Here is a 19,644-nt window from a genome sequence, read left to right as displayed (position 1 = left end):
TTTTTTATTACAGGACAAGAAATTATCCCTCGACAACTTAACCGGCGGAAAAAGAGTTTTTGAAAAAATCCCTAAGCCCCGGGGTCACAGTTTCAGAAAAAATCTGACTTTCAGCAATTCACTCAAAAATGGTCCCCAACGGTTGCAAATGCTCCTCTGAAATCTTTGGCGGTCGAAACAGAAGGCTTTTTATCACAGGACAAGAAATCAGCCCTCAACAACTTAACCGGCGGAAATTTTTTTTTTGAAAAAATCCCTAAGCCCCGGGGTCACAATTTCAGAAAAAATCTAACTTTCAGCAATTCACTCAAAAATGGTGCCCAAAGGTTGCAAATGTTCCTCTGAAATCTTTGGCGGTCGAAACAGAAGGGTTTTTATCACAGGACAAGAAATCAGCCCTCTACAACTTAAGCGGCGGACAAGACTTTTTTGAAAAAATCCCTCAGCCCCGGGGTCACAGTTTCAGAAAAAATCTGACTTTCAGCAATTCACTCAAAAATGGTGCTCAACGGTTGCAAATGTTCCTCTGAAATCTTTGGCGGTCGAAACAGAAGGGTTTTTATCACAGGACAAGAAATCAGCCCTCAACAACTTAAGCGGTGGAAAAAGATTTTTTGAAAAAATCCCTAAGCCCCGGGGTCACAATTTCAGCAAAAATCTGACTTTCAGCAATTCACTCAAAAATGGTGCCTAACGGTTTCAAATGCTCCCCTAAAAGGTTTGGCGGTTAAAACAGAAGGCTTTTTATTACAGGACAAGAAATTATCCCTCGACAACTTAACCGGCGGAAAAAGACTTTTTGAAAAAATCCCTCAGCCCCGGGGTCACAATTTCAGAAAAAATCTGACTTTCAGCAATTCACTCAAAAATGGTCCCCAACGGTTGCAAATGCTCCCCTAAAAGGTTTGGCGGTCAAAATAGAAGGCTTTTTATCACAGGACAAGAAATCAGCCCTCAACAACTTAAGCGGTGGAAAAAGATTTTTTGAAAAAATCCCTAAGCCCCGGGGTTACAATTTCAGCAAAAATCTGACTGTCAGGGCTGCCTCAAGTCTCAGCTCACAAAAGACCAACGCCTATCTCTTCTTATATACAAAAGTGTTTATTGCAGTTCATTGTTTGCTTCACATCCGAGGCGCGCAGCCCTACGTCTGCTAGGCTTAGACCGCTGAAGTCCCCTCTGAATCCGTCCCTCCCCTCCACCAGTTTAAGAGGCTTGCGCTGCTCCACCTCTTTCTCTCTTTCCTTTTCCGCAGGGTCTTTCTGCCCGCTGGGGTTTCGCCCCTCCTGGATTCCTCTGACGCGGAATCAGACTGCTCTTGCCCCCTCCTGCGGGCTTTGGGACCTGGCCCCTCCTCCGGGCTCCCTGTACTTCCGCGCGCCTCTACATTTGAACTTGGCGCGCGCGCCCAACCTCTAACCTTCCTTTTAACAGCTACACTACTCCCTTCACTACTCCCCTCCCCTTCCGGGAGGGTGGCTTGCTCCGACCTCCCTCCTTTCTCTGCTGCCGGAGCCGCTTCCCCTGATACACTGAAACCTCCACCCCCTTCGCTGCACTCTGGCGGGGAGGCTGGTCCTGACGCCCAGCTGCCATTTTGGGATCCCCCGCTGGCCCCCTGCTCCTGACACGTCCCCCCTGGGGCTCCCCTGGCCTTGACCACCGGCGCCCCCTTCTGGGAATCCTCTGATTCGCTGGAAAGACTCATGGAATCTCTTGAGTCATTGTCATCCTCTTCCTCGCTGTCCTGGGATTCATCCCCATCGCTCTCCATCTCCTGCCTACCCTGTGCCTCTGTCCCTGAACCCCTGACACTGACTTTCAGCAATTCACTCAAAAATGGTGCCGAACGGTTGCAAATGCTCCCCTAAAAGGTTTGGCGGTCAAAATAGGAGGCTTTTTATCACAGGACAAGAAATTAGCCTTCGACAACTTAACCGGCGGAAAAAGATTTTTTGAAAAAATCCCTAAGCCCCGGGGTCACAGTTTCAGCAAAAATCTGACTTTCAGCAATTCACTCAAAAATGGTCCCCAACGGTTGCAAATTGTGATGGGACGATGAGCTGCTTGTGTGTAAAATCCTAGTCCCTCAGAGTTTGGTCAAGTTTGCAAACCTCTGTCTGTAACGGAGCCCCTTAAACATGGCTCCGTCAGTCGCTGGCAGATTCCGACAGTGGTTGCTTTCGGAATCTCTTCCAACATAAAAGCTCCTTAACGGAAACACGTCTTCTGGACTCTCTGCGTGACAGTTTCCGGCGAGGAGTGGGTGTCCCTACAGGAGGTCCTGAAACCTCCCCACTGTTTTCGCTGGAAGTGTCTCTGAGCCATCCCTCCAGCTCCCTTTCCCTCAGCCCAGCTCCTCTCCCCCTACTGGTTCCCTCTTCAGCTGCTGAGTCTCTCCCAACCTGTGTGAGCCCTTTCACTTCCCTTCCTTCCGATGGCAGTTCCCTGACATCCACCTCCCCTCCAGGGCCCCCTTCATCCCCTCTCGCCCCCTCCTCTACGGGCGGTGAGGAGGCAAAACCCCGGAATGAACTTCCTTCATCTTCCGATGTCCCGAACACTTCTCTCCACCTGTTGCGGTTCCTGGTCTCGAAGTACTCCTCCTCCTCAGAGTCCATCTCCCCTTCCCCTTCCGATTCCGAGAATCCTTCCAACTCCTCCTCCTCATCGGTGGTCCCAAAGTATTCCCTCCGGAACCTCTCCACAGGCTGAGGTTTCCTTGGGAACCTTTGATGGAACGTTTCTATCAATACCTCGTCATTGATATCTTCTGCCATTACCCAAGTGTTTTCTGACTCCGGTTCTCCTTCCCACGCTACCAAATACTCCACCTGATCCCCCTTCCATCTGGCGTCGAGGATTTCTGCCACATGGCTGCTGCATTCCCTTTCTTCTATGACCGGTCCCCGAGTGGCCATCCCTTCTCGTCCCCCCTCATACGGTGACAGTAACGACCTGTGAAATACTGGGTGCAGTTTCATGTGGTTGGGTAACCGGAGCCTGAAAGCCACTGGGTTGACCTGTTGAATGACCTCAAAGGGACCCAATCTCCTGGGTCTTAATTTCTTACAACCTCCTTTGAACGGCAACCCTTGGGTTGACAGCCACACCCTATCTCCCACCCTTATGGTTTCACCTTCCCTTCGGTTCTTGTCTGCCTGCCTCTTGTATTCTTCCTTCGCCCTTTCTAAGTTGAGTTGGAGCTGACGATGGATTGCTTCCATTTCTTCTACAAAATGCTCGGCTGCCGGGACACCCCATCTCTCCCCTTCTCCCCCTGGGAAAGCCCTGGGATGACACCCATAATTAGCCAAGAAGGGGCTCATCCCTGTGGACACATTCTCGGCATTGTTGTAGGCAAATTCCGCCAGCGCCAACTTTTCTACCCAGTCATTCTCTCTGTCATTGACATAACACCTCAGGTATTGCTGGAGGACCCCGTTTGCTCTTTCCGCCTGCCCGTTGGTTTCAGGGTGCCGGGCAGTCGAAAAGTTGACCTCCACCTGCAGTAAGCTCATGAGCTTCCTCCAGAACCTGGAAGTAAATTGTTTTCCTCGGTCTGAGACCACCCTCAATGGCACCCCGTGCAACCTAAAAATGTGTTCTACAAATAACTTCGCTGTCTCTTCCGCCGTGACTGCATGCGAGCAGGCTACAAAGTGGCACATCTTTGTTAGTAGGTCTACCACCACCATGATGGCTGTTTTCCCCTTGGACTTCGGCAGATCAGTCATAAAATCTATCGACACTGCCTCCCAAGGTCGTTCTGGGGTTGGTAAGGGTTCTAATAGCCCCGCCGGTGCCCGCCTCTCCCCTTTGGCTCGCTGGCATTGCTCACACCCTCTTACATACTCCCGTACATCTTCCCTCACCTTAGGCCACCAAAATTCCCTGGTGACCAACCACATGGTTTTGTGTTGTCCAAAATGCCCCGCCGTGGGGCTGTCGTGCAACTGCTTGAGTACCCTCCCCCTTAAGTCTCCTTCAGGGATATACAGTGCCCCTTTGTAATACAAAGCTCCATTTCTTTCCTCGAAACCCCCTGGTTCCTCTCCCTCACCCCTAAGACCTCTGAGCTTATTCTGGGCGTATTCATCATTCTCTGTTTCCTCTACCAGTTCTCTTTGTCCCACCAATGCCGCCCCACACACCCAGCGGTCCTCTGGAATGACATGTCTCTCTTCGGGTGCTCCCTCCTCCTCCAAATATTCAGGTTTGCGTGAGAGAGCGTCCGCCCTAATGTTCTCTGGGCCTGGCACGTAACAAATCTCAAAGTTAAATTTGGAGAACTCCTGGGCCCATCTCACTTGCCGTTGGTTGAGCACTCGTGCCGTCCTCCAATACTCTAGGTTCTTGTGGTCAGTGCACACTTGCACCTTATGTTGTGCGCCAATTAGCAGGTGCCTCCATCTCCGGAACGCCTCATGAATGGCTAGTAGTTCTCGGTCATACACCGTGTAGTTCCTCTCGGATTTGTTCAGCTTTCGCGAAAAAAAGGCACACGGTCTCCACTCTGACTCCTCCTTCCCTGGCTGCAGAAGCACCGCCCCAATCGCTCTGTCTGATGCGTCAGTTTCCACTCTCATCGGTTTTTGTAAATCCACATGCAGGAGTTGTTGTTCCGAGGCGAAGGCCCTTTTTAGTTCCTCAAATGCTCGCTCCGCCTCCTCAGTCCAAACGAACTTCTTCTTACTGCTGAGACAGTCCGTAATGGGCGCCGTCAGGTGGGCAAAGTTTCGGATGAACTTACGATAGAAGTTCCCAAATCCTAGGAACCTCTGCACATCCTTCCTTGTTTTGGGTGTTTTCCATTCCAGCACCGCCTGGACCTTGCCGGGATCCATGGCCAATCCCTTGTCTGACAGGCGATACCCCAGGAATTCCACCTCCTTGGTATGAAACTGACACTTCTCCAGTTTCACCCACAGCTGGTTGGCTTGCAGCCTGCTCAACACTTCTCTGACGTCTCTCACATGCTGCTCCTCATTCTCAGAATACACCAACACGTCGTCTAAGAAGGCCACACAATTCTTGTAAAGCAAAGGCCCCAGGACGTGGTTCATAAACGATTGAAAGCACGCGGAGCCTCCTTGTAGGCCGAAGGGCATAACTAAATATTCAAATGCCCCCAAAGGGGTGAACATGGTGGTTTTCCATTCATCCCCCTTCCTTATTCGTATCAGGTTGTACGCCCCCCTTAGGTCCAGTTTAGTAAAAATCTTTCCCTTCCTGACCCTTGTCAAAATGTCGTCAATCCTGGGCATAGGGAAAGCCACTGGTTCTGACACTGCATTTAAGGCCCTGAAGTCACACACAAGCCTCGGCTTGTTCGTGTTTTTTTTATCCACAAAAAACACTGGGCTGCCCCCCACCGCCCTGGACTCTCTGATGAACCCTCTCTTCAGGTTCTTGTCAATGAACTCTCTTAGCTCCTGCATCTCTCTGTCTGACATGGCGTACAGCTTGCCTACAGGGAGCTGTGCCCCAGGGAGTAAATTGATTTGACAGTCAAAGGGTCTATGCGGGGGTAATTGGTCAGCTTCCCTTTCGCTGAAGACGTCGCGGAGATCTGCGTATTGTCGTGGTACCTTCACGTTCTCCGTTACTTCAGTCCCTGCTAGGGTGGCTTGCGCCCCTGCCAAACCCTTTCCCTCTTTGCAGTGTTCTAAGCAATGTGCTGAACCAAAAGAAACCACTCTCTGATGCCAGCCCACCAGCGGATCATGTAACGCTAGCCAGCTCATCCCCAATATAATGGGAGCTCCTCCCAAGGTGGCCACATTAAACGCTATCAGTTCGGTGTGCCTTGCCACCTTCATTATCATTGGGACGGTCTGCAAGCTGACTTCTCCTCCCAACAGCTCCCTGCCATCGATCGTGGTCACCTGCAGGGGGTTGCTTAAAGGGATCGTCTGTATCTGGTGTTCAGCTGCAAACTCTTTGCTCATGAAATTGCAGGAGCTGCCTGAGTCCAACAGCGCCTTTATCTTTAGAGGGTGTCCGTTTGGCAGCTCTAGCGCCACTTCTATCACTAGGGCGGGTTTAGGAGGTTCTGGCGTGGGCACTTTCACTGCTCTTTGGCCTGACTGCTGTGCCCCGACGGTGGCAGCCAGGCGTTGGCTTTTACTTGCTTCGGTATTTCTTCCTCTCTTCCCTCCACAGCTCCTACCATCCCTTGCCATTCCTTCCTCTGGGGGCAGACTCTGGCAAAGTGACCTGGCTGTTGGCAGAGATAGCATTTCCGGGCGCCTTTTCCCTCCTTCTTTCCCCCCTCACTGGGCTTTGAAACTGCGCGCGCGCGCGCTGTTCCGATTTCCATCGGCTCTGCCGGCGGGAAAGTTGGCTCTGGAATGTCTGGAATGCGGAACTCCTTCCAACGTTCCCCCTTCCCTTCCCGCCTCTCCAATGCTCTCGCCTCCTGGCGCGCTCCTATGGTCAGCGCTGATTTGGTCAGCTGGTCCATAGACTCCGCCCTGGGCGCCCGGGAAAGTTCGTCTTTCACAGCCGAAGAAAGCCCTTCTTCAAAAAGCATTTGAATGGGTTCCGCCGATAGATCCCACCCCAATTTATGGATCAACATGGTGAATTCAGTCCAGTACTCACGGACAGATCGGCTCCCCTGTTTGCAAGCCATTAACTGTCTGCGGACCACTCCCTGTTCAATATCGCTGGAAAACATCAGATCCATGGCGCGAAAGAACTTCATCGTGTCCTTTAGGACGTCACTATTCGCTGCCATCAGGGGTCTAACCCAGTCTCTCGCCCCCTTTTCAAGATGCCCAATCACGAAAGCCACTCTTGATTCCTCGTCAGGGAATTCATCAAACTGCAGATTGAGGGCATATTGCATCTCTGTCCGAAAGCCATGATAGTCTTTGGGCTCCCCCCCAAACTTCTGCACCAATCCTGGTACCTTTCTGACGAGCTGGGTGTCTTTCCCCTTTTTGTCTGCATCCTGAGCCCTCCTCTCCTCAAGCCTCGCCGTCTGCAGCGCTAGCTGGACCTCCAACACCCGGTACCTTTCTTCCAGGCTTGGACCCGCTCCAGCTCCTGCTTCTCCGGTTCCGGCTGTGTTGCTCATGATGCCTTCTCCTGCACAAGCTGCTCACGAAGACTGTCGGAATGCTGTGATGGGACGATGAGCTGCTTGTGTGTAAAATCCTAGTCCCTCAGAGTTTGGTCAAGTTTGCAAACCTCTGTCTGTAACGGAGCCCCTTAAACATGGCTCCGTCAGTCGCTGGCAGATTCCGACAGTGGTTGCTTTCGGAATCGCTTCCAACATAAAAGCTCCTTAACGGAAACACGTCTTCTGGACTCTCTGCGTGACAGTTTCCGGCGAGGAGTGGGTGTCCCTACAGGAGGTCCTGAAACCTCCCCACTGTTTTCGCTGGAAGTGTCTCTGAGCCATCCCTCCAGCTCCCTTTCCCTCAGCCCAGCTCCTCTCCCCCTACTGGTTCCCTCTTCAGCTGCTGAGTCTCTCCCAACCTGTGTGAGCCCTTTCACTTCCCTTCCTTCCGATGGCAGTTCCCTGACACAAATGCTCCCCTAAAAGGTTTGGCGGTTAAAACAGAAGGCTTTTTATTACAGGACAAGAAATTATCCCTCGACAACTTAACCGGTGGAAAAAGAGTTTTTGAAAAAATCCCTAAGCCCCGGGGTCACAATTTCAGAAAAACCTGATATTCCGCAGTTCACTCAAAAATGGTCCCCAACGGTTGCAAATGCTGCTCTGAAATCTTTGGCGGTCGAAACAGAAGGGTTTTTATCACAGGACAAGAAATCAGCCCTCAACAACTTAACCGGCGGAAATTTTTTTTTTGAAAAAATCCCTAAGCCCCGGGGTCACAATTTCAGAAAAAATCTAACTTTCAGCAATTCACTCAAAAATGGTGCCCAAAGGTTGCAAATGTTCCTCTGAAAGGTTTGGCGGTCAAAACAGAAGGGTTTTTATCACAGGACAAGAAATCAGCCCTCGACAACTTAAGCGGCGGACAAGACTTTTTTGAAAAAATCCCTCAGCCCCGGGGTCACAGTTTCAGAAAAAATCTGACTTTCAGCAATTCACTCAAAAATGGTGCTCAACGGTTGCAAATATTCCTCTGAAATCTTTGGCGGTCGAAACAGAAGGGTTTTTATCACAGGACAAGAAATCAGCCCTCAACAACTTAAGTGGTGGAAAAAGATTTTTTGAAAAAATCCCTAAGCCCCGGGGTCACAATTTCAGCAAAAATCTGACTTTCAGCAATTCACTCAAAAATGGTGCCCAACGGTTGCAAATGCTCCCCTAAAAGGTTTGGCGGTTAAAACAGAAGGCTTTTTATTACAGGACAAGAAATTATCCCTCGACAACTTAACCGGCGGAAAAAGAGTTTTTGAAAAAATCCCTAAGCCCCGGGGTCACAATTTCAGCAAAAATCTGACTTTCAGCAATTCACTCAAAAATGGTGCCTAACGGTTTCAAATGCTCCCCTAAAAGGTTTGGCGGTTAAAACAGAAGGCTTTTTATTACAGGACAAGAAATTATCCCTCGACAACTTAACCGGCGGAAAAAGAGTTTTTGAAAAAATCCCTAAGCCCCGGGGTCACAATTTCAGAAAAACCTGATATTCCGCAGTTCACTCAAAAATGGTCCCCAACGGTTGCAAATGCTGCTCTGAAATCCTTGGCGGTCGAAACAGAAGGGTTTTTATCACTGGACAAGAAATCAGCCCTCAACAACTTAAGCGGTGGAAATTTTTTTTTTGAAAAAATCCCTAAGCCCCGGGGTCACAATTTCAGAAAAAATCTAACTTTCAGCAATTCACTCAAAAATGGTGCCCAAAGGTTGCAAATGTTCCTCTGAAAGTTTTGGCGGTCAAAACAGAAGGGTTTTTATCACAGGACAAGAAATTATCCCTCGACAACTTAACCGGCGGAAAAAGAGTTTTTGAAAAAATCCCTAAGCCTCGGGGTCACAATTTCAGAAAAACCTGATATTCCGCAGTTCACTCAAAAATGGTCCCCAACGGTTGCAAATGCTCCTCTGAAATCTTTGGCGGTGGAAACAGAAGGCTTTTTATCACAGGACAAGAAATCAGCCCTCAACAAATTAAGCGGTGGAAAAAGATTTTTTGAAAAAATCCCTAAGTCTCGGGGTTACAATTTCAGCAAAAATCTGACTTTCAGCAATTCACTCAAAAATGGTGCCGAACGGTTGCAAATGATCCACTAAAAGGTTTGGCGGTCAAAATAGGAGGCTTTTTATCACAGGACAAGAAATTAGCCTTTGACAACTTAACCAGCGGAAAAAGATTTTTTGAAAAAATCCCTAAGCCCCGGGGTCACAGTTTCAGCAAAAATCTGACTTTCAGCAATTCACTCAAAAATGGTCCCCAACGGTTGCAAATGCTCCCCTAAAACGTTTCGCGGTTAAAACAGAATGCTTTTTATTACAGGACAAGAAATTATCCGTCGACAACTTAACCGGCGGAAAAAGACTTTTTGAAAAAATCCCTAAGCCCCGGGGTCACAATTTCAGAATAAATCTGACTTTCAGCAATTCACTCAAAAATGGTCCACAACGGTTGCAAATGCTCCCCTAAAAGGTTTGGCGGACAAAATAGAAGGCTTTTTATTACAGGACAAGAAATTATCCCTCGACAACTAAACCGGCGGAAAAAGAGTTTTTGAAAAAATCCCTAAGCCCCGGGGTCACAATTTCAGAAAAACCTGATATTCCGCAGTTCACTCAAAAATGGTCCCCAACGGTTGCAAATGCTGCTCTGAAATCCTTGGCGGTCGAAACAGAAGGGTTTTTATCACTGGACAAGAAATCAGCCCTCAACAACTTAAGCGGTGGAAATTTTTTTTTTGAAAAAATCCCTAAGCCCCGGGGTCACAATTTCAGAAAAAATCTAACTTTCAGCAATTCACTCAAAAATGGTGCCCAAAGGTTGCAAATGTTCCTCTGAAATCTTTGGCGGTCGAAACAGAAGGATTTTTATCACAGGACAAGAAATCAGCCCTCAACAACTTAAGCGGTGGAAAAAGATTTTTTGAAAAAATCCCTAAGCCCCGGGATCACAATTTCACTAAAAATCTGACTTTCAGCAATTCACTCAAAAATGGTCCCCAACGGTTGCAAATGCTCCCCTAAAAGGTTTGGCGGTTAAAACAGAAGGCTTTTTATTACAGGACAAGAAATTATCCCTCGACAACTTAACCGGCGGAAAAAGACTTTTTGAAAAAATCCCTAAGCCCCGGGGTCACAATTTCAGAAAAAATCTGACTTTCAGCAATTCACTGAAAAATGGTCCCCAACGGTTGCAAATGCTCCCCTAAAAGGTTTGGCGGTTAAAACAGAAGGTTTTTTATTACAGGACAAGAAATTGTCCCTCGACAACTTAACCGGTGGAAAAAGAGTTTTTGAAAAAATCCCTAAGCCCCGGGGTCACAATTTCAACAAAAATCTGACTTTCGGCAATTCACTCAAAAATGGTCCCTAACGGTTGCAAATGCTCCTCTGAAATCTTTGGCGGTCGAAACAGAAGGGTTTTTATCACAGGACAAGAAATTATCCCTCGACAACTTAACCGGCGGAAAAAGAGTTTTTGAAAAAATCCCTAAGCCTCGGGGTCACAATTTCAGAAAAACCTGATATTCCGCAGTTCACTCAAAAATGGTCCCCAACGGTTGCAAATGCTCCTCTGAAATCTTTGGCGGTCGAAACAGAAGGCTTTTTATCACAGGACAAGAAATCAGCCCTCAACAAATTAAGCGGTGGAAAAAGATTTTTTGAAAAAATCCCTAAGTCTCGGGGTTACAATTTCAGCAAAAATCTGACTTTCAGCAATTCACTCAAAAATGGTGCCGAACGGTTGCAAATGATCCACTAAAAGGTTTGGCGGTCAAAATAGGAGGCTTTTTATCACAGGACAAGAAATTAGCCTTCGACAACTTAACCGGCGGAAAAAGATTTTTTGAAAAAATCCCTAAGCCCCGGGGTCACAGTTTCAGCAAAAATCTGACTTTCAGCAATTCACTCAAAAATGGTCCCCAACGGTTGCAAATGCTCCCCTAAAACGTTTCGCGGTTAAAACAGAATGCTTTTTATTACAGGACAAGAAATTATCCGTCGACAACTTAACCGGCGGAAAAAGACTTTTTGAAAAAATCCCTAAGCCCCGGGGTCACAATTTCAGCAAAAATCTGACTTTCAGCAATTCACTCAAAAATGGTCCACAACGGTTGCAAATGCTCCCCTAAAAGGTTTGGCGGACAAAATAGAAGGCTTTTTATTACAGGACAAGAAATTATCCCTCGACAACTTAACCGGCGGAAAAAGAGTTTTTGAAAAAATCCCTAAGCCCCGGGGTCACAATTTCAGAAAAACCTGATATTCCGCAGTTCACTCAAAAATGGTCCCCAACGGTTGCAAATGCTGCTCTGAAATCCTTGGCGGTCGAAACAGAAGGGTTTTTATCACTGGACAAGAAATCAGCCCTCAACAACTTAAGCGGTGGAAATTTTTTTTTTGAAAAAATCCCTAAGCCCCGGGGTCACAATTTCAGAAAAAATCTAACTTTCAGCAATTCACTCAAGAATAGTGCCCAAAGGTTGCAAATGTTCCTCTGAAATCTTTGGCGGTCGAAACAGAAGGGTTTTTATCACAGGACAAGAAATCAGCCCTCAACAACTTAAGCGGCGGAAAAAGATTTTTTGAAAAAATCCCTAAGCCCCGGGGTCACAATTTCAGCAAAAATCTGACTTTCAGCAATTCACTCAAAAATGGTCCCCAACGGTTGCAAATGCTCCCCTAAAAGGTTTGGCGGTTAAAACAGAAGGCTTTTTATTACAGGACAAGAAATTATCCCTCGACAACTTAACCGGCGGAAAAAGAGTTTTTGAAAAAATCCCTAAGCCCCGGGGTCACAATTTCAGAAAAAATCTAACTTTCAGCAATTCACTCAAGAATAGTGCCCAAAGGTTGCAAATGTTCCTCTGAAATCTTTGGCGGTCGAAACAGAAGGGTTTTTATCACAGGACAAGAAATCAGCCCTCAACAACTTAAGCGGCGGAAAAAGATTTTTTGAAAAAATCCCTAAGCCCCGGGGTCACAATTTCAGCAAAAATCTGACTTTCAGCAATTCACTCAAAAATGGTCCCCAACGGTTGCAAATGCTCCCCTAAAAGGTTTGGTGGTTAAAACAGAAGGCTTTTTATCACAGCACAAGAAATTAGCCTTCGACAACTTAACCGGCGGAAAAAGAGTTTTTGAAAAAATCCCTAAGCCCCGGGGTCACAATTTCAGCAAAAATCTGACTTTCAGCAATTCACTCAAAAATGGTCCCCAACGGTTGCAAATGCTCCCCTAAAAGGTTTGGCGGTTAAAACAGAAGGCTTTTTATTACAGGACAAGAAATTATCCCTCGACAACTTAACCGGCGGAAAAAGACTTTTTGAAAAAATCCCTAAGCCCCGGGGTCACAATTTCAGAAAAAATCTGACTTTCAGCAATTCACTCAAAAATGGTCCCCAACGGTTGCAAATGCTCCCCTAAAAGGTTTGGCGGACAAAATAGAAGGCTTTTTATCACAGGACAAGAAATCAGCCCTCCACAACTTAAGCGGTGGAAAAAGATTTTTTGAAAAAAATCCCTAAGCCTCGGGGTTACAATTTCAGCAAAAATCTGACTTTCAGCAATTCACTCAAAAATGGTGCCGAACGGTTGCAAATGCTCCACTAAAAGGTTTGGCGGTTAAAACAGAAGGCTTTTTATTACAGGACAAGAAATTATCCCTCGACAACTTAACCAGTGGAAAAAGAGTTTTTGAAAAAAATCCCTAAGCCCCGGGGTCACAATTTCAGAAAAACCTGATATTCCGCAGTTCACTCAAAAATGGTCCCCAACGGTTGCAAATGCTGCTCTGAAATCCTTGGCGGTCGAAACAGAAGGGTTTTTATCACTGGACAAGAAATCAGCCCTCAACAACTTAAGCGGTGGAAATTTTTTTTTTGAAAAAATCCCTAAGCCCCGGGGTCACAATTTCAGAAAAAATCTAACTTTCAGCAATTCACTCAAAAATGGTGCCCAAAGGTTGCAAATGTTCCTCTGAAATCTTTGGCGGTCAAAACAGAAGGATTTTTATCACAGGACAAGAAATCAGCCCTCAACAACTTAAGCGGTGGAAAAAGATTTTTTGAAAAAATCCCTAAGCCCCGGGATCACAATTTCACTAAAAATCTGACTTTCAGCAATTCACTCAAAAATGGTCCCCAACGGTTGCAAATGCTCCCCTAAAAGGTTTGGCGGTTAAAACAGAAGGCTTTTTATTACAGGACAAGAAATTATCCCTCGACAACTTAACCGGCGGAAAAAGAGTTTTTGAAAAAATCCCTAAGCCCCGGGGTCACAATTTCAGAAAAAATCTGACTTTCAGCAATTCACTGAAAAATGGTCCCCAACGGTTGCAAATGCTCCCCTAAAAGGTTTGGCGGTTAAAACAGAAGTTTTTTTTTTACAGGACAAGAAATTGTCCCTCGACAACTTAACCGGTGGAAAAAGAGTTTTTGAAAAAATCCCTAAGCCCCGGGGTCACAATTTCAACAAAAATCTGACTTTCGGCAATTCACTCAAAAATGGTCCCTAACGGTTGCAAATGCTCCTCTGAAATCTTTGGCGGTCGAAACAGAAGGGTTTTTATCACAGGACAAGAAATCAGCCCTCAACAACTTAACCAGAGGAAATTTTTTTTTTGAAAAAATCCCTAAGCCCCGGGGTCACAATTTCAGAAAAAATCTAACTTTCAGCAATTCACTCAAAAATGGTGCCCAAAGGTTGCAAATGTTCCTCTGAAAGGTTTGGCGGTCAAAACAGAAGGGTTTTTATCACAGGACAAGAAATTATCCCTTGACAACTTAACCGGCGGAAAAAGAGTTTTTGAAAAAACCCCTAAGCCTCGGGGTCACAATTTCAGAAAAACCTGATATTCCGCAGTTCACTCAAAAATGGTGCCGAACGGTTGCAAATGATCCACTAAAAGGTTTGGAGGTCAAAATAGGAGGCTTTTTATCACAGGACAAGAAATTAGCCTTCGACAACTTAACCGGCGGAAAAAGATTTTTTGAAAAAATCCCTAAGCCCCGGGGTCACAGTTTCAGCAAAAATCTGACTTTCAGCAATTCACTCAAAAATGGTCCCCAACGGTTGCAAATGCTCCCCTAAAACGTTTGGCGGTTAAAACAGAATGCTTTTTATTACAGGACAAGAAATTATCCGTCGACAACTTAACCGGCGGAAAAAGACTTTTTGAAAAAATCCCTAAGCCCCAGGGTCACAATTTCAGAATAAATCTGACTTTCAGCAATTCACTCAAAAATGGTCCACAACGGTTGCAAATGCTCCCCTAAAAGGTTTGGCGGACAAAATAGAAGGCTTTTTATTACAGGACAAGAAATTATCCCTCGACAAATTAACCGGTGGAAAAAGAGTTTTTGAAAAAATCCCTAAGCCCCGGGGTCACAATTTCAGAAAAACCTGATATTCCGCAGTTCACTCAAAAATGGTCCCCAACGGTTGCAAATGCTGCTCTGAAATCTTTGGCGGTCGAAACAGAAGGGTTTTTATCACATGACAAGAAATCAGCCCTCAACAACTTAAGCAGTGGAAAAAGATTTTTTGAAAAAATCCCTAAGCCCCGGGGTCACAATTTCAGAAAAAATCTAACTTTCAGCAATTCACTCAAAAATGGTGCCCAAAGGTTGCAAATGTTCCTCTGAAATCTTTGGCGGTCGAAACAGAAGGGTTTTTATCACAGGACAAGAAATCAGCCCTCAACAACTTAAGCGGTGGAAAAAGATTTTTTGAAAAAATCCCTAAGCCCCGGGATCACAATTTCAGCAAAAATCTGACTTTCAGCAATTCACTCAAAAATGGTCCCCAACGGTTGCAAATGCTCCCCTAAAAGGTTTGGCGGTTAAAACAGAAGGCTTTTTATCACAGGACAAGAAATTATCCCTCGACAACTTAACCGGCGGAAAAAGAGTTTTTGAAAAAATCCCTAAGCCCCGGGGTCACAATTTCAGAAAAAATCTGACTTTCAGCAATTCACTCAAAAATGGTCCCCAATGGTTGCAAATGCTCCCCTAAAAGGTTTAGCGGTTAAAACAGAAGGTTTTTTATTACAGGACAATAAATTATCCCTCGACAACTTAACCGGCGGAAAAAGAGTTTTTGAAAAAATCCCTCAGCCCCGGCGTCACAGTTTCAGAAAAAATCTGACTTTCAGCAATTCACTCAAAAATGGTGCTCAACGGTTGCAAATGTTCCTCTGAAATCTTTGGCGGTCGAAACAGAAGGGTATTTATCACAGGACAAGAAATCAGCCCTCAACAACTTAACCGGCGGAAAAAGAGTTTTTGAAAAAATCCCTCAGCCCCGGCGTCACAGTTTCAGAAAAAATCTGACTTTCAGCAATTCACTCAAAAATGGTCCCCAACGGTTGCAAATGCTCCCCTAAAAGGTTTGGCGGTCGAAACAGAAGGGTTTTTATCACACGACAAGAAATCAGCCCTCAACAACTTAACCAGCGGAAATTTTTTTTTTGAAAAAATCCCTAAGCCCCGGGGTCACAATTTCAGAAAAAATCTAACTTTCAGCAATTCACTCAAAAATGGTGCCCAAAGGTTGCAAATGTTCCTCTGAAAGGTTTGGCGGTCAAAACAGAAGGGTTTTTATCACAGGACAAGAAATCAGCCCTCGACAATTTAAGCGACGGACAAGACTTTTTTGAAAAAATCCCTCAGCCACGGGGTCACAGTTTCAGAAAAAATCTGACTTTCAGCAATTCACTCAAAAATGGTGCTCAACGGTTGCAAATGCTCCTCTGAAATCTTTGGCGGTCGAAACAGAAGGGTACTTATCACAGGACAAGAAATCAGCCCTCAACAACTTAAGCGGCGGAAATTTTTTTTTTTAATAAATCCCTACGCCCCGGGGTCACAATTTCAGAAAAAAACTAACTTTCAGCAATTCACTCAAAAATGGTGCCCAAAGGTTGCAAATGTTCCTCTGAAAGGTTTGGCGGTCAAAACAGAAGGGTTTTTATCACAGGACAAGAAATCAGCCCTCGACAACTTAAGCGGCGGACAAGACTTTTTTGAAAAAATCCCTCAGCCCCGGGGTCACAGTTTCAGAAAAAATCTGACTTTCAGCAATTCACTCAACAATGGTGCTCAGCGGTTGCAAATGCTCCTCTGAAATCTTTGGCGGTCGAAACAGAAGGGTTTTTATCACAGGACAAGAAATCAGCCCTCGACAACTTAAGCGGTGGAAAAAGATTTTTTGAAAAAATCCCTAAGCCCCGGGGTCACAATTTCAGCAAAAATCTGACTTTCAGCAATTCACTCAAAAATGGTCCCCAACGGTTGCAAATGCTCCCCTAAAAGGTTTGGCGGTTAAAACAGAAGGCTTTTTATTACAGGACAAGAAATTATCCCTCGACAACTTAACCGGCGGAGAAAGAGTTTTTGAAAAAATCCCTAAGCCCCGGGGTCACAGTTTCAGCAAAAATCTGACTTTCAGCAATTCACTCAAAAATGGTCCCCAACGGTTGCAAATGCTCCTCTGAAATCTTTGGCGGTTAAAACAGAAGGCTTTTTCTCACAGGACAAGAAATCAGCCCTCAACAACTTAAACGGCGGAAATTTTTTTTTTGAAAAAATCCCTAAGCCCCGGTCACAATTTCAGAAAAAATCTAACTTTCAGCAATTCACTCAAAAATGGTGCCCAAAGGTTGCAAATGTTCCTCTGAAATCTTTGGCGGTCGAAACAGAAGGGTTTTTATCACAGGACAAGAAATCAGCCCTCAACAACTTAAGCGGCGGACAAGACTTTTTTGAAAAAATCCCTCAGCCCCGGGGTCACAGTTTCAGAAAAAATCTGACTTTCAGCAATTCACTCAAAAATGGTGCTCAATGGTTGCAAATGTTCCTCTGAAATCTTTGGGGGTCGAAACAGAAGGGTTTTTATCACAGGACAAGAAATCAGCCCTCAACAACTTAAGCGGTGGAAAAAGATTTTTTGAAAAAATCCCTAAGCCCCGGGGTTACAATTTCAGCAAAAATCTGACTGTCAGGGCTGCCTCAAGTCTCAGCTCACAAAAGACCAACGCCTATCTCTTCTTATATACAAAAGTGTTTATTGCAGTTCATTGTTTGCTTCACATCCGAGGCGCGCAGCCCTACGTCTGCTAGGCTTAGACCGCTGAAGTCCCCTCTGAATCCGTCCCTCCCCTGCACCAGTTTAAGAGGCTTGCGCTGCTCCACCTCTTTCTCTCTTTCCTTTTCCGCAGGGTCTTTCTGCCCGCTGGGGTTTCGCCCCTCCTGGATTCCTCTGACGCGGAATCAGACTGCTCTTGCCCCCTCCTGCGGGCTTTGGGACCTGGCCCCTCCTCCGGGCTCCCTGTACTTCCGCGCGCCTCTACATTTGAACTTGGCGCGCGCGCCCAACCTCTAACCTTCCTTTTAACAGCTACACTACTCCCTTCACTACTCCCCTCCCCTTCCGGGAGGGTGGCTTGCTCCGACCTCCCTCCTTTCTCTGCTGCCGGAGCCGCTTCCCCTGATACACTGAAACCTCCACCCCCTTCGCTGCACTCTGGCGGGGAGGCTGGTCCTGACGCCCAGCTGCCATTTTGGGATCCCCCGCTGGCCCCCTGCTCCTGACACGTCCCCCCTGGGGCTCCCCTGGCCTTGACCACCGGCGCCCCCTTCTGGGAATCCTCTGATTCGCTGGAAAGACTCATGGAATCTCTTGAGTCATTGTCATCCTCTTCCTCGCTGTCCTGGGATTCATCCCCATCGCTCTCCATCTCCTGCCTACCCTGTGCCTCTGTCCCTGAACCCCTGACACTGACTTTCAGCAATTCACTCAAAAATGGTGCCCAACGGTTGCAAATGCTCCCCTAAAAGGTTTGGCGGTCGAAACAGAAGGCTTTTTATCACAGGACAAGAAATCAGCCCTCAACAACTTAACCGGCGGAAATTTTTTTTTTGAAAAAATCCCTAAGCCCCGGGGTCACAATTTCAGAAAATATCTAACTTTCAGCAATTCACTCAAAAATGGTGCCCAAAGGTTGCAAATGTTCCTCTGAAAGGTTTGGAGGTCAAAACAGAAGGGTTTTTATCACAGGACAAGAAATCAGCCCTCGACAACTTAAGCGGCGGACAAGACTTTTTTGAAAAAATCCCTCAGCCCCGGGGTCACAGTTTCAGAAAAAATCTGACTTTCAGCAATTCACTCAAAAATGGTGCTCAACGGTTGCAAATGTTCCTCTGAAATCTTTGGCGGTCGAAACAGAAGGGTTTTTATCACAGGACAAGAAATCAGCCCTCAACAACTTAAGTGGTGGAAAAAGATTTTTTGAAAAAATCCCTAAGCCCCGGGGTCACAATTTCAGCAAAAATCTGACTTTCAGCAATTCACTCAAAAATGGTGCCCAACGGTTGCAAATGCTCCCCTAAAAGGTTTGGCGGTTAAAACAGAAGGCTTTTTATTACAGGACAAGAAATTATCCCTCGACAACTTAACCGGCGGAAAAAGAGTTTTTGAAAAAATCCCTAAGCCCCGGGGTCACAATTTCAGCAAAAATCTGACTTTCAGCAATTCACTCAAAAATGGTCCCCAACGGTTGCAAATGCTCCCCTAAAAGGTTTGGCGGTTAAAACAGAAGGTTTTTTATTACAGGACAAGAAATTATCCCTCGACAACTTAACCGGCGGAAAAAGAGTTTTTGAAAAAATCCCTAAGCCCCGGGGTCACAATTTCAGAAAAACCTGATATTCCGCAGTTCACTCAAAAATGGTCCCCAACGGTTGCAAATGCTCCTCTGAAATCTTTGGCAGTCGAAACAGAAGGGTTTTTATCACAGGACAAGAAATCAGCCCTCAACAACTTAAGCGGTGGAAAAAGATTTTTTGAAAAAATCCCTAAGCCTCGGGGTTACAATTTCAGCAAAAATCTGACTTTCAGCAATTCACTCAAAAATGGTGCCGAACGGTTGCAAATGCTCCACTAAAAGGTTTGGCGGTCAAAATAGGAGGCTTTTTATCACAGGACAAGAAATTAGCCTTCGACAACTTAACCGGCGGAAAAAGATTTTTTGAAAAAATCCCTAAGCCCCGGGGTCACAGTTTCAGCAAAAATCTCACTTTCAGCAATTCACTCAAAAATGGTGCCCAAAGGTTGCAAATGTTCCTCTGAAAGGTTTGGCGGTCAAAACAGAAGGGTTTTTATCACAGGACAAGAAATCAGCCGTCGACAACTTAAGCGGCGGACAAGACTTTTTTGAAAAAATCCCTCAGCCCCGGGGTCACAGTTTCAGAAAAAATCTGACTTTCAGCAATTCACTCAAAAATGGTGCTCAACGGTTGCAAATGCTCCTCTGAAATCTTTGGCGGTCGAAACAGAAGGGTTTTTATCACAGGACAAGAAATCAGCCCTCAACAACTTAACCGGCGGAAATTTTTTTTTTGAAAAAATCCCTAAGCCCCGGGGTCACAATTTCAGAAAAAATCTCACTTTCGGCAGTTCACTCAAAAATGGTCCCCAACGGTTGCAAATGCTCCCCTAAAAGGTTTGGCAGTTGAAAAAGAAGACTTTTT

This window comes from Podarcis pityusensis (assembly GCF_964106645.2).
Source record: "Podarcis pityusensis genome assembly, chromosome: 8".
NCBI lineage: Eukaryota > Metazoa > Chordata > Lepidosauria > Squamata > Lacertidae > Podarcis > Podarcis pityusensis.
The sequence above is the reverse complement of the archived record's forward strand: the minus strand, read 5'-3'. Positions refer to the sequence as shown.